Genomic DNA, 14,221 nt, shown 5'->3' with positions numbered 1-14,221 from the left:
TATAAAGGGCGGCTTGAATATTTTTTGCCCAAGGCATTGAAAAAGCTGGATCAGGGCGTGTGCTGGAACTATAGAGCAATAGATCAATGTTTAGCATGTAATGCTTTAAATTTTGTGGTCACGGGTTCTATCCCGTATGCTGCTGGCCAGACTTTGGATTTGTGACTCAAAGAACGATCGTTTAATAACCAAAAACCACTAGTGGGAATCGGACCGTGTCCACTATGCTCGAAAGCATAATATGCTAAGCATTAGTCCACGCTGCTGGTACATATGTACATATGTATATGTATATCCGCGTATCAAAAAAGTATATATCATATTTAATAAAATATGATATAAATGGTGGGGGGTGGGACGTGCGGCAACCCTTGCACATATCGGCGTCCCGTATAAATAGATGGGGTCGCCGGAAAGCCTCCCAATAAAGCGAAGCCTCCACAAGCGCGCGGACTTCGAATACCACGGAAAATCCTACGCGCACGAAAGCTCGCCGCGAAAATTCTTGTCCCGTTTCCCCTCCCTCGTCACACCACCACCACCATCCCCCTACACGCCAGATCTCGACCCTTCCATCTGTCCAACTAGTGGATACTACTATTTCGCAAAGTCCCGGCACAGGAGCGACACGTCGTTAATCAACAGACCGGACCGACACATTGTCACATTTTCCGAGTTCGTTGCGTTCTTGCTTAAATTTGTTTCTTACTTGCTTGTTCGTCAAACGTCCATTCGTCCGATTGCGGACGATTTCCATTCAACACCTAGTCACATTCTCTCTCTATCTACATCTCTATCCACCTATGTACATATCTATTTAGAACTCGTTTTAAATATAGTTTTAGTTTCGCACTGTTTTATTTTAAAATTTTTGCCCATTTCAAACTACATACATACATACATGTACGGGGAGTTGAATTAATTCATTTTCGTTTTGCTTTGATTAGTTTCGTTGTGGTTGGAACCGGAAGTAGCTGATACCTGAGTCGACTTGGAACAACGACGACAGCTTCCGCAAAAGGTAAGATCTTATATAATATTATACTTCTTCGAATTTTTTGTTTATATTAAATACGTCATATATTATGTATTTTCGAAATTATTTATATAGGTATAAAAAAGTCTACATATATATATGTATATAATGAATAATTTGTTTTATTGTGGGAAGAATATCGTTAATATGTAATTATATTTAAAAAGTCACGATTTGTATGAAATGATTCAATTAAAAAAATCATTTCGATAAAGCCATTTTTGTTGCAATATTTTTATTTGACATTTAAAGTCTTAATACAATGTTATAGCTTGGTTAAATTGGATTATTTTAATAATAGGATTTATTTGTATATTTTTTATTTGGTAATAAATTAAAGCGTCATGATGTATATTTCATTGAAAAATTGTATTTTTATTTATTTGTATTTCAATAAGTCTTAAAGTTTCATAATTTTTCATTGAGTATGTACATAGAGTACATACATACAATATGTATATCTAGATAAATTGAAAAAATCACAGATTTATAATTTTTTTTTCAAAAATCATTGTAAACTTTTTGAGCTGAAGCATCCGTCGGATAGAAGTTTCGCTGTACATATGAACATGTGTATTTCGTATTTAATTTTTTTTATACACATAAACTTTCAACTGTGAGTCAAAGACGATTGTTGATTTATTGTATTATTACACGGTTGAATTATTTCGAATAGTTATTATAATATATATTGAAGTTTTACGACGTTTTAAATTATTTTATGATGTGTGAAATTTACGTTTGGTTTTCTGCCGTCGGAACTTTATGCAAAGTCGCTTTCAAAACAAGTTCGTGTCTGCGTTGAATGAATTTAATCGCGAATACAATACATATTCTTACGGGGAAGTCTAATTGAATTTCGATTTTGCGTGTCAAGTATTGGCTAATTACCGAAATCGACGAAAATTGAAATCACATTTAAATATATTCAAATTTCAAACAAAAAGAAGCCTTCTTGGCTGAATGCATTCGCTCGTTTGAAATTTAATTAAAATCATTGTGACGGCATATCACATCACTCAAACGGAAATCTTGAGAAAATGTTAGACGGACGCACCTGACGTTTATTGTCTAAATATGATATATTGTTTTTGTGAAAATATACCGATTATTATGCGCGCTTTTAATTTTAGTGTGTATTATAAAAAAGTTAAGGCAAGGAAATTTATATATGGTATTACTTATTAATTATATACATATTTACTAGGATTTATAAGCATTGAAAAATATTGGCCTTCTCAATTTTAATTTATCACCCATGTAAATATTTTATTATGTATCCATATATAAATGAATCACGGTGAATGTAAAATTCTGCAGTTTATAAATAAGTGAGCTTGATCCAAGCTTAAAATTGTGGATTGTTATTTTTCCTTAAGGCTTGGTTTAATTTCCTATTTAATTTATTATCGAAAACAATAATTATGGAGAGTTTAATAATTCAACTTTGTAAAAAAAATTATCGAGTTAATTATTTCGTCAATTTTTTTCATTGGGTTTTATTTTTAAAATAAAAATATCAAATTTTAATATCCAATCTGTTATATTTTATAAATGTTAAAAAGTAAAGTATTCACAGACGAGTCATAATCATAGCTATGTATGTACATATAACTTGCTAGTTCAAATGATCCTCTATATATGTATTTTGTAAATCATTCTAAAAAATTATAACCAGGTTTTGACCACGTCTATTCAGCTATAGTCGTTTAGATTTCCATTATATAATATTTATTTGTCGGGACATATTATGTTTATACATATAATATGTCCCATACATACATATATGTATGTATGTATATGTAAGTACGTACGACAATGCCCACTTGATGAATACGAAAAATATTGATGAATACCAAACCTATAAATCGATTGTGGTGAAATTTGTGAAGACGATAAATAGTAAAAAGAGAATAGATTCGATCTGAATTTTTTATATCACATTCGTCGTGCATGAAGTCAACATATGTTTGGTCATGAATATAAAACTACCTGATGTTTCTGAAAATTCTCATATTTACACCATAAAAAAACATATAGCTTCTGTATAGACAACTTCTGACGTTTAAGCGATCGTTTTCAACGACAATAAAATCTTTTTTACATTAGCTAGTGTGGGAGTAGAATGGACGCTGAAGAAACGTCTGTACGACTGCAGATAGTGCAGCATCTACATATTGTACATAGTGCATTGTGTCGTGAAAAATAGTCGAATATAATTGCATCGTTGGGTATGCATATACATATGTATATCGTATGTAATATATAAAAGGTCAATAATGTTGAAATTTGAGTGAAGTATATAAAATTTCTATTAATGTGTAAAATCCTTTTTTTCTGATTTTATATACACAATCGATACATGTGTTTGATAAATCAGGCCAGTGTCGTTTTTTAATTATTTTGGATTCGTCTAGATTCTATCTACGGATGGGCTTTCTCGTTAAGATTAAGGGTGAAGAGATTTTCCGGAAAACGGGGTGTGTTCTGTGCTATCACACTTCATATTGTACATGTATGTAATACAAACTAACCGAATAAATTGCTTTTTTTTAAGTACAATCTTATGTTTGCTCGAATTTTATTTTATCTTCATAAATAAAATACACCTGGAAAGTTCTCCTTTCATTAATTTAGATTTGAGGTGTCGAATACACACAAAATGCTGGCTGTTGGGAGTTATAAGCGCTTTTGAGAATTAATGGATTTTCACGAAATCGAACAGTCTCCACTGTAATCAAGTTTTAATTACTTTCTCTCAATGTCAAACTATTTCTCGACCTGCAATCGTTCGAGTTTGAATATTTAGAGCCCGTGGGGTTGTCTTTGAGAAAAATCGCGATCATGCCTTAAAAAAACGATGGTACAAAGTAAATGAGTGTATTTGCGGCACATGTTATTAAATTTTTTAAGGATACAATATTGATTTCGTCGTAATTAATATGTATTTGCCGAATCGAAATATTTCAAGTCGCCATGAAAATTTAATATGAATTTTTCAACACCAAATAACATTTTCGGTGTACGAATAAAAAAAATCATATTATTAGTACAGTTGCTACGTCTCGTCAAATCCGCTAAGCTGTATATTTATTCACGCACTTGTTTATTCAAATGCCAATCGCTTAGAATGGATTTAAAAGGCGTTTGTAGTCGCATGAGCGTATTGAACGCGTAAGCGTCAAAAGGATATATAATCGAAATTTCTGATTGAAGCGAAATATTCATAGTACGAAATGAAGTATTCTTTGTAAAATAAATATATGAGACGTTATATTAGCAAAACATTAAATATAATGTCTTACGTTTAACAATATTTAAAAATACTGGTGGCCTGAACTATACTTTTCCGAGATTCTGGACATAACGAATCAAAATTATTGATGCAAATTACTCTCTTATGATCGAAAAAGTGCACAAAGCATTTCTTCGTTTTCTCTATAAGAAAGAGTTTGGGTACTACCCATATCTCTACCCTACTCCTTTCCTTTTGGGCATGATTGGGTATAATTCCCTTGAACTTCGGAGAAATTTCACATTAATTCGTTTCGTTCTCCAACTACTGCGTGGTAATACGTCATGCCCGTTGTTGGGACAGTTGGGACTTTATGTCCCTAAAAACTATGTGCGTGGTAGACATCATCATTTGATGGTTGTACCTCCTGCTCGCAGTTCTTTTTCAAATGGCTCCTATTCCAAGAGCTATTCGACTTCTCAATGAAATCGTTGCTGCCGTGCCTGATTGCGATATTTTCCACCTGTGCACATAAATGAGCGTAGATTATCGGATATTATTTTAACATATTATCATTATTTTCTTAATTTGAATGTGAAGTATGTGTGGAATCTTAATCTACCCTCCTCCATTTGGGCCTCGCTGTGATTTTATTTTATTTTACTTTTCTTTTTCTTTCTCCTTATGTATACTTTTAGGTACTATTATTTTTTTGTTCATTGTGAAACTAAGAATAGGATTAGAGGATTTTATTTATTTGATTTTTACACCTTTGTTATTTATTTATTTTTTCTTATGTATTATTTCACTTTTTTTTTATTTTATTTTTTTTCATTTTATCATTTTTTTCTGCCTTTGCATTTTTGCTTTTTATTTCGTTTATTTTATTTTTTGTTTTTGTTAATAAAATGTAGGCCATTGTGGCGCAGTTATTTCTGTAATGCCACAATGGTCCAAAACTAACTATAAATAAATAAATAAAATGAGTGATAACAATCTGTGAATTAAGTCACACGTAAAAAGGGTTTTTGGAACTGAACTGAATTGGACTTTTGCCACTTTCAAATATAACGGCTCATGTATGTACATAAGAAGGATTTCTTTAGTACGTGATAGATTCCCGATAATCACATAGTACATATGTATATATTCATAAAAAAAGTAATAACGGACTCCCTTTCAAAATAACTTTCAATTGTAGTGTACTCAAAATAATGCAGAAAGTAATGATATTTAAAAAAATCACTTACGAAATGTATTGAATTGGAAACACTATGGAAAAATGCAATAAATACGTAGGTACCTTCTATTTAAAAAAAATTGGCCCTGTGACACATCCTGGCGAAAATCAGCGAATAAAATAAAAAGGATGTCTACATCTTTATTCCGCGAAAACGCGGAATTCTCGTTTTGCGCCCTGTTGACTTTCGGCGGCTGAAATTGAACAATTTAGGCCATTTCCGTTATACTTTAGACATGTATAGAAGAATGGGAAAATTTGATTCTAATAATACATATGAACATGTATTCATAGGCACTATAGAAATATTACCACTTTTTAAACATACGAAGTGTTAATAGAAAGGCATCATGTTAAAAAATTTCTTATTTACTTTAATGTTTTTTTTTTAATGTGTGTCTATTTATTTTGAGGATGGCTTGAGTACTTTGAATCCCATGACAATTTTACTTCGTATTGGCTTATGAAATGCTAAGCATTACATTGCAATTTGTTTCATCTACATATAATACGTAGCCAAGGGGAGTGGCTATGGGGGCGCCAGGCCCTCCATAATTAAAAAAATAATACATCACAATTATGATAATTATTATATTATTATTAATTAATTTTTAACAAGACCATGCACGAGTTCTTTGCGCCTTGAATTTAACACACATATTTTATTTATGATATTTTATGATATTTATGATATTATATTTTATTTTTGAATAAACAAGAAAACCATAATAAAACGTTGAAGAAGTAAAATTTGTTTCGAAAAAATTGCAAAAAACAAAATTAATTTAATAATTTGGTCCGAAAAAGACACAAAATAAATAAAAATCGATTATTCTCTTTAACTTGATACTCCTGTCGTATGAACACCCTGCATAGAAATTTATTTTAAATGTGTTAAAGAATATGTACCTAATGTTTATACATATATGTATGTTACAGTTGAAGTGTATTTTCCAGTTTGAATATGTTTTGACTAGTTGGAATATGTTCCATCTAACCTGGTACCAACTACCGTTATAGTCGAAGTGTATTTTCAGTGGTTACATATTCCGTCTAACTCGTGTAATTCATATGGCGAATTACACCCGAATTGGTCAAAATATATAACTGAAAATACAGCTATATATTAAATTGGTATCAGGTTAGGTGGAGGGATAGGTTTCCATGAAAACGTCAGTCGACTAATAAATCGAGTTGAAAAGTCAAATTTTTGTTTTGAACACATTCTTAGAGTTATCCTAATACGGTACTCGCTCCCTTTATTCGTAATACCCAGGAAATATTAACGCATTTTTTAATTATAAAACATTCGTAAAATCATCAGATATTTCAAAAGTCAACTGTTAATATTACAACTAGCTCATATTTCTGTTGAAAGTGTATTTGGGTTTGTAGAGATATAATTTACTGGTTGAATTGGGTTGAAAAACAGCTTATACAATTTTTTACTAAAAACACTTGGGGGAGTGGTTCGTTTGGGTTTCAGCCCCCCCCCCTCCCCCCTAATAAAATTTTGGCTACGGCCGTGATACATATATGTGTACATACATACAACAACTATGATAAAGCATAATGACTCTGAGAAAATCATACATCGATATTTTGATCCTGATCAGCTTTTGATGGTTTCTATTTTTTGTTGCATATTGAATATTGAACGAATCAGAGTTTATCATGTTCCATTTTCCGTTTTCCATGCAGTGTAAGTTATTACCTTCAATGATTTTCCGATGTCTTCTGGAAAAATCCAACGTTGTTAATTCTAGAATTTCGATTGTAAAAGAAACTCTATCTTTCGCGCAGTTTTTTTTTTCAACTTACTCAAGATCAATAATTATTATTAATTTCTGCCGAGGCATATCGTAGATATTACATTTATATTCACATATTTCGAAATATTGCGAAATAAATTTAACGAAAGCGAAGAACAAGCGTAGTGACGTTATCGAATCGTTCCCATCGTCGAAAGTGGCCTAATTAGCAACGATAGGATTCGTAATTAATACTATTTCGGCTTGTGAGTAATTCGACAGGCAACTCGCTAACGGACAGTTGCCAGTCGGAGTTATTATTTAATAATAATAATGACGTTATTAGGTACGGCGGAAAAATAATAAGAAAATGTGCCGGGAAATTGTGCCACTGCCACCTTCAACTTCACTTTTCGTCCTGCCACCGCTAGGCCTATTTTTATTTTATTTTTATTTTTTTATTTTTTCATTTAATTTACACCAAGAAGGCCTAACAGGTAAACCCAATGCACCTTCCTGGCCAAAGACAATTATATAAACATATATGTATACCATCCATATATACACAAATTCTTACACGTATACACAAATACAGATACATACATTCATAAATATAAAAATACACATATATACATATACATACATACACACCTACATATATATATATACATACACACATACATATACATATATACATATACATACACACATATACATACATATATACATATACATACATATATACATATACATATACATATATACATATATATACATATATATACATACATATATACATATACATATATATATATATATATATATACCCACACATATATACATACATATACATACATACACATATACATATACATATACACATACATTACATACATCCATAAACAAACAAACATTATACATGCATATACACATAAACACATCAATACACATAAATAAAGATAAATTACTCATATATATATATATACATATATATATATATAAATAAAAAATAGCATACATATAAAAATATAGATAAAACCAACATACATACACATTATGCTAAATAATAACATTACAAAATGAAAACAACATGTGTAAATATGTATGTAGCTAGAAGTCATTTAAAATATGCTGCCTGACAGAACTGTATGATGAAGTAAAAACATCAAGGCTCCCAGAAAGCAGGTTAAATAGTCGAATGGCTCTTGAAAGGGGTGAGTCATCAAGCACATTAGTCCTGGCCCGAATAGGTAGGAATAGAGTTCTGGAGCGAGATTCTCTCAGTTTCTCAGGTACTCTAAGTTTAAGATTACACAGAACTTCAGGAAGATGATATTCACCCCTTAGAATTTTTAGAAAAAGCTTACCAAGATGATTGTTTCTACGTGAAGCTAAGGAGTCAAAGCCCAAGGAGCCCATGACAAACTTACTAGGAAATAAGTAGGGATAGCGCCCAAACTCTCTCATGTAGAGATAGCGAAGAAATTTTCTTTGCACCCTCTCTAACATTAGCGTGTACCTTAAATGATTAGGACTCCATATGGCCGAACCAGATTCAAGCAAACTGCGCACCAATGTAGTATACAGTAAACGCGTCACTCTGGTGCTATTAAAGGCGCGTGAGTTTCTGATGACGAAGCCTAAAGTTTTTGTAGCCCTATTGCACACATCTTGGATATGAGAATTAAAATTCCAGATATTTGAAAAAGTAATTCCCAAATCCTTGATATGTGTGTGACGGGCAAGAATAGAGCCATCAATATTGTAACCAAATTCAATTGATGATCGAGATCTGGAAAAAGAGACAATGTGACACTTTTCAACGCTTATCGGAAGACAATTTGAGTGTGACCAAATAACGAGTGAATCTAAATCGCTCTGTAGCAGTAGAGCATCAGAAGAAGATTCAACGCACCTAAAAAGTTTTAGATCATCTGCATATAATAAGAAGTTGCAGTTGTGGAATATTTCCCTAATATCATTAACAAATAAAATGAATAGTAAGGGGCCAAGATTAGAACCCTGTGGAACACCAGAGCAGGTTGGGTATTCAACAGAAGAATAAATTCCATATTTTACAAACTGACGTCGATCCTTGAGATAATTTGTGAATAACTGAGAGAGACCATATGAGAAACCATAACCAATTAGTTTATTGATAAGGATGGAGTGATTTACTTTGTCGAAAGCCTTTTCGAAATCCGTGTAAACAGTATCTGTTTGAATATTAGCATCCAAGGAACCTGTTACAAAACCAGAAAATGACAACAAATTTGTGGTCGTTGAACGTTGTGGACGAAATCCATGTTGCTGATCAATAATCATACTCTGGCAATGATTGAAAATATACCTATGAAGTATAATTTCAAAAAGTTTTGCAGAAGAGGATATTATAGCAACCGGGCGATAGTTTCTAATGGAATACTTATCACCTTTTTTATGGATCGGAGTTACTTTCGAACACTTCCATGATACAGGAAAAACTGAAGTCTTCAGCATTAGATTAAAAATAAAAATCAATGGAGACGAGAGTCCAGGCTCACTACCCTTTAAAATGAAATCTGGAATGAAATCTGGTCCAAAAGATTTAATATTTTTAATTTTACCAAAACCGTAGCGTAAATCAGATAAATGGAACTTGTCAACAGACAATAATGGAAACATGGAGGAATCTAAACTAGGGGAAGTCATAACAGTAGTCGAATCAAAAACCGAATGAAAATAGTTAGCAAAGGCATTTGCGATGCTGTCATGACCAATAAAGTCCTCATCCATATCGTGCATTTTCGTAAGTTTTGAATCTATAATTCGTTTGCTGTTGATGAAGCTCCAAAAATTTTTCGGATTCTGAGCAATTGAATTTTCACAATTAGTAATGTATTCCTCGTAAGCGGAAGTCGAGATCCGCTTAAAAAGAGTACGCAAGTTACAGAAATCAATAAAAAATGTAGGATCTTTATATTTTTTCCATATTTTATGTGCATTATTTTTCTTGTGCATTAATGAAATTATTCGGGAATTATACCACTTTGGGTAAACCCTTGCTTCATTAATTTGACGCTTTCTCATAAAACATTTATCAAATACAGAGTTAACGATACTATAAAAGGAATCAACGGCAGAATTAACATCAACGCACTCATATAGTTTATCCCAATTACAAGCAAAAAACAAACTATTGAGGATCACGAAATCAACACCATCAAACAACCATCCACCCGGAGCCGGTATATTAGCAGAATGAAAATGAGAGGAAGCCGAAACAAGTGTATTTACTTCTAACTCAAGCGCCGGATGGTATGGATCCTCAGGCAGCAAAGGAAATAGGCTTCTAGATACATTGCAAGAAATAAAATTTAAATTAGTGAAAATTAAATCTAATAAATCTATATACGTATGTATGTACTCCGAGGAAAAGTAATTTTCCGACCGCAAAGTGGGAGATCTAAGTAACCCGTTGACCGCAAAAGGACTACTCTCCCATATCCCGGATAATCTTTCTGCGGAGTGTTTGTTTGTGTACGTTTATTTAGGTCGTTTTTCCTGACGTCCGTCATAAATACGGTGTAAATCTCCAAAGACGTTAAATTAACTTTAATCGTACGCTTTGCCGTACGCGTACATGCGTTAAAATGGGCTCCCCTTCAATATTACACTTCCCCTTTTGATTCGTGATTCGAATGAAATGCGATTAATTTTCCGACGCACCTTTCGTCCTATAAACATTCAGTCACGTTCCTGTGTAGCATAACGCTCGTTAATTGTGGACGATGCCAAGCGTTATCCGGTGAGTACATATACGTATGTATGTAGATCGGCGATTTAAATTTGATTCTCGTGAGGAATTACTAATATCAGGTAGATACATATACCTACATATAGTAAAGTTAGTGGTTTGGTATATATAGTACGAAACACGTTTTCGTCCATAGATACTGACGACAAGATAATGAGAATGATCAATGACGCGTTGAGTGTGTATACCGAATTAAGTGTAAATTAAATGGGAATATATGAGCTGCTATATTTGAAAGTAGCACAAGTCCACTTTCCTCATTTCGAGAAGTATCTGGCAAAACATGAAATATGATGATTTACATTTTACAATATTTAAAAATACTGGTTGCTTGTAATACATTTATTCTGCCGTTTCGAGATTCTGGAAATATCGAAATAAAATAAGTGATAATAATCTTTGTGAATCAATTTAAACAGAAATAGTGTTTTTGGAATTGAAAATTGAACTTCTGCATTGTTTAAATGTAACGGCTCATACATATGTATAATTGCACTTTATTTACATATGATAGTGTTCACTAAGTATTTAATAATCTAAATATTTGGTGTATGTAAGTATCGGAACTTTAATTCGGCTACTTAGCACTTAAAATTAGATACTATTGAATTGTTACTCCTTTAATTTATTTCGAATACTTTAAACTTTAAAATACATACAACACGTTAAATATCATGCTCTTGAATTTAGAAAATTTTGATATAGTATCATGAAATTTTAATTGAATAGTTTTCAGTTGGCAATAGAATTTCAAGATATTTTTGAAGAAAGATTTGTTTAAAACTGAGTTGGCAAGGGTTTTCGTTTCATCTTTGCCTTAAGTCTGTTATGAAATATTTCACTTGCTTCCATTTCACTTTGTATATACACACACACACATATATATATATATATATATATATATATATATATATATATATATATATATATATATATATACATATATATATACATATTTTTTTTTATTTTCATCACATTGATACAAGAATTATACTTGAATTTTTTCGTGAAGAACACATGTTTAAGAGGGCTATACACCCGAAACCTTAATTTTGTTGACACACAATAAACATACAGATACTCACACAGAAACACAGACACACACATAGTTTTTCTAGATCACGAAAACGTGATCAGTGGTGGATTCTGAGTTCGAATCAGTTAAAATATGCTTCAAATATCATTGCGGTTGAGCACAATATCTGCGACACAATACAGGCCGTTTATACAATTTCGTGGAAACGGCAAGCCGGCGTCGAACCTGGTGGAAGAAACGGGTGGCAAACAAATGGACTATGACTGTCATTGCTCATCCTACCATTGTTCATTATATAATGTTGTTTTATGTTTTTTTCCATATTATTTTTGTAAAAATAATATTTTTAAAGAAATTTCAAAAAATCCACGAAATGCAAAGACACATACACACACACACACATTTTTTCTAGATCATGAAAACGTGATCAGTAATCGTTCGAATCAGTCAAAATCTCGAGTTTGAATTTTCGCATAATCACAAAACTTCATCTATTGTTACTACGTACATAGATAAAGTAAAAAGTAACTTTCAGTTATGAAACGAATTTACTTTATTGAAAATATAACGTTAATTTAGTAATTTTATAGTGCAAATAAATAAATTCCAGTGATGATATTTTTTTCCATTTGTTTAATGTTGGAATCATTTATTTAATGTTGAATATTTTTTTTTGCCTGCGATATAATAGTTATGAGTGTACATTGTTTTTATGAACGTGAATATGATCAAAATTAATTAGCACCCTGAATTAAATCACTTATTTTCACCATCCTAAATGGTTCTTATTGTATTGATTTCATCCAATTATCATTCTTCTATATACATATGTACATACATACATACATATTTTTATTTTATTTTTACATATATACCAGGAAGGCCTTACAGGTAAATCCCAATGCGCCTTCCTGGCCAATTACAAATACAAATGCAGCATTATTATTATAAGTCGTTGAATTGCGAGACACTGAAAAAACTCGCAAATTAACGAGACATCTATGAATTGTACATAAATTTTTATTGTACATAAATCAAATTTCAAATAGTGGTGACATAGTAGGTAGGAAGGATTTTTAGCCAATTTTTTTTTCCGGGAACCGTTTCAACAATGAAATCAGAGAAAATTGACAAACTCTGATAGGAAACGATCAACCTGGAGCACAAATCCAGGTCTGACCAACAGCATACTCTGAAAAATTCATTTTCATTCAGGGATAGAACCAGGCACCTTCTTGACGGTAAGCAGAAGCTTAACGTCCGAGCTATGCTGCTGGCTATGTATCATGTTGAGAAAAAAATTCTAATTTGTGGATGTACCCTTTTAGAATAGTAAAAAATCATTTCAGCAATCATATGTACATAGTATGTATATACAGATACATGTGTGCATATGTAGTTGATATAGTGGAAATAGTGAAGAGATTGAAATGCCAATGGGCTTGTCGCGTAGCTATAAGGATGGACGAAAGGTGGACAAAAGAAGTTGTGGAATGGTACCCGAGAGAATGTAAAAAGGTGAAAAGATGGCCGCAAGGAAGATGGATCGATGAAACTAGAAACATGTGTGAGGTGAGATAGATGAGAGTTGCGCGAAATAGAGATGAATTGTTGGAGAATCTTTTAGAGAGCGTTTATAGAATCCGTCATTCAGCAGTACATGGTGGATGACTGTAAAATTGATGATGATGATGATGTACATATGTATGCAGTACATATTGTATTATATGTATATGGGCATAAATGCAGTATTATCTCTTACCAAGCTTTCTTGTTCGTCTCGATGTTTATATCCCCACATATGTACATATGTACATACATAGATATACATATATGTACATATGTTTTAACACAATGTTGACGTGTTGTATATCCTGTCCATTTAGAGAAATAGAAATGATGAATGAATTTCGAACGCGTCAATCACTTTTAAACCGCGACACATGGATCAACGCGCAAATACAATATGTCTCGTGGAACCACGCGAATCCTCCACGGAGACACATTCTGCGGACAGATGAAACGCAATCGTTTATTTTCCGATTTTCGGTAAAACGAAAAATATGCGAGAAAGCTTCGCAGCGGCTTCACCCGTCTACCGGACAAAGCTGGAGCTTTCGTCACTGC

The 14,221-nt window shown here is 32.3% G+C and overlaps 1 protein-coding gene across 3 annotated transcripts in view; it reads left to right on the top strand.

Moving 5' to 3' along the window:
• The first annotated feature begins 423 nt into the window (after positions 1-423).
• Positions 424-14,221, top strand: part of Dh44 (corticotropin-releasing diuretic hormone 44) — a 95,514-nt gene continuing 81,716 nt past the window's right edge. Inside the window, exons 1-2 of one of the 3 annotated variants that reach the window (XM_077438179.1) lie at positions 424-675; positions 948-1,021. The gene's annotated coding sequence lies outside the window, so the exon portion shown is untranslated. Of the gene's footprint in view, positions 676-947; positions 1,022-4,677; positions 4,813-14,221 lie in introns of those variants that run through there. The other 2 variants (XM_077438182.1, XM_077438184.1) reach the window with 2 other exon arrangements.

Source organism: Arctopsyche grandis, chromosome 9 (genome assembly GCF_051622035.1).
Source record: "Arctopsyche grandis isolate Sample6627 chromosome 9, ASM5162203v2, whole genome shotgun sequence".
NCBI lineage: Eukaryota > Metazoa > Arthropoda > Insecta > Trichoptera > Hydropsychidae > Arctopsyche > Arctopsyche grandis.
Note: the sequence above shows the minus strand (reverse complement) of the source record. Positions and strands in the feature narration are given on the sequence as shown.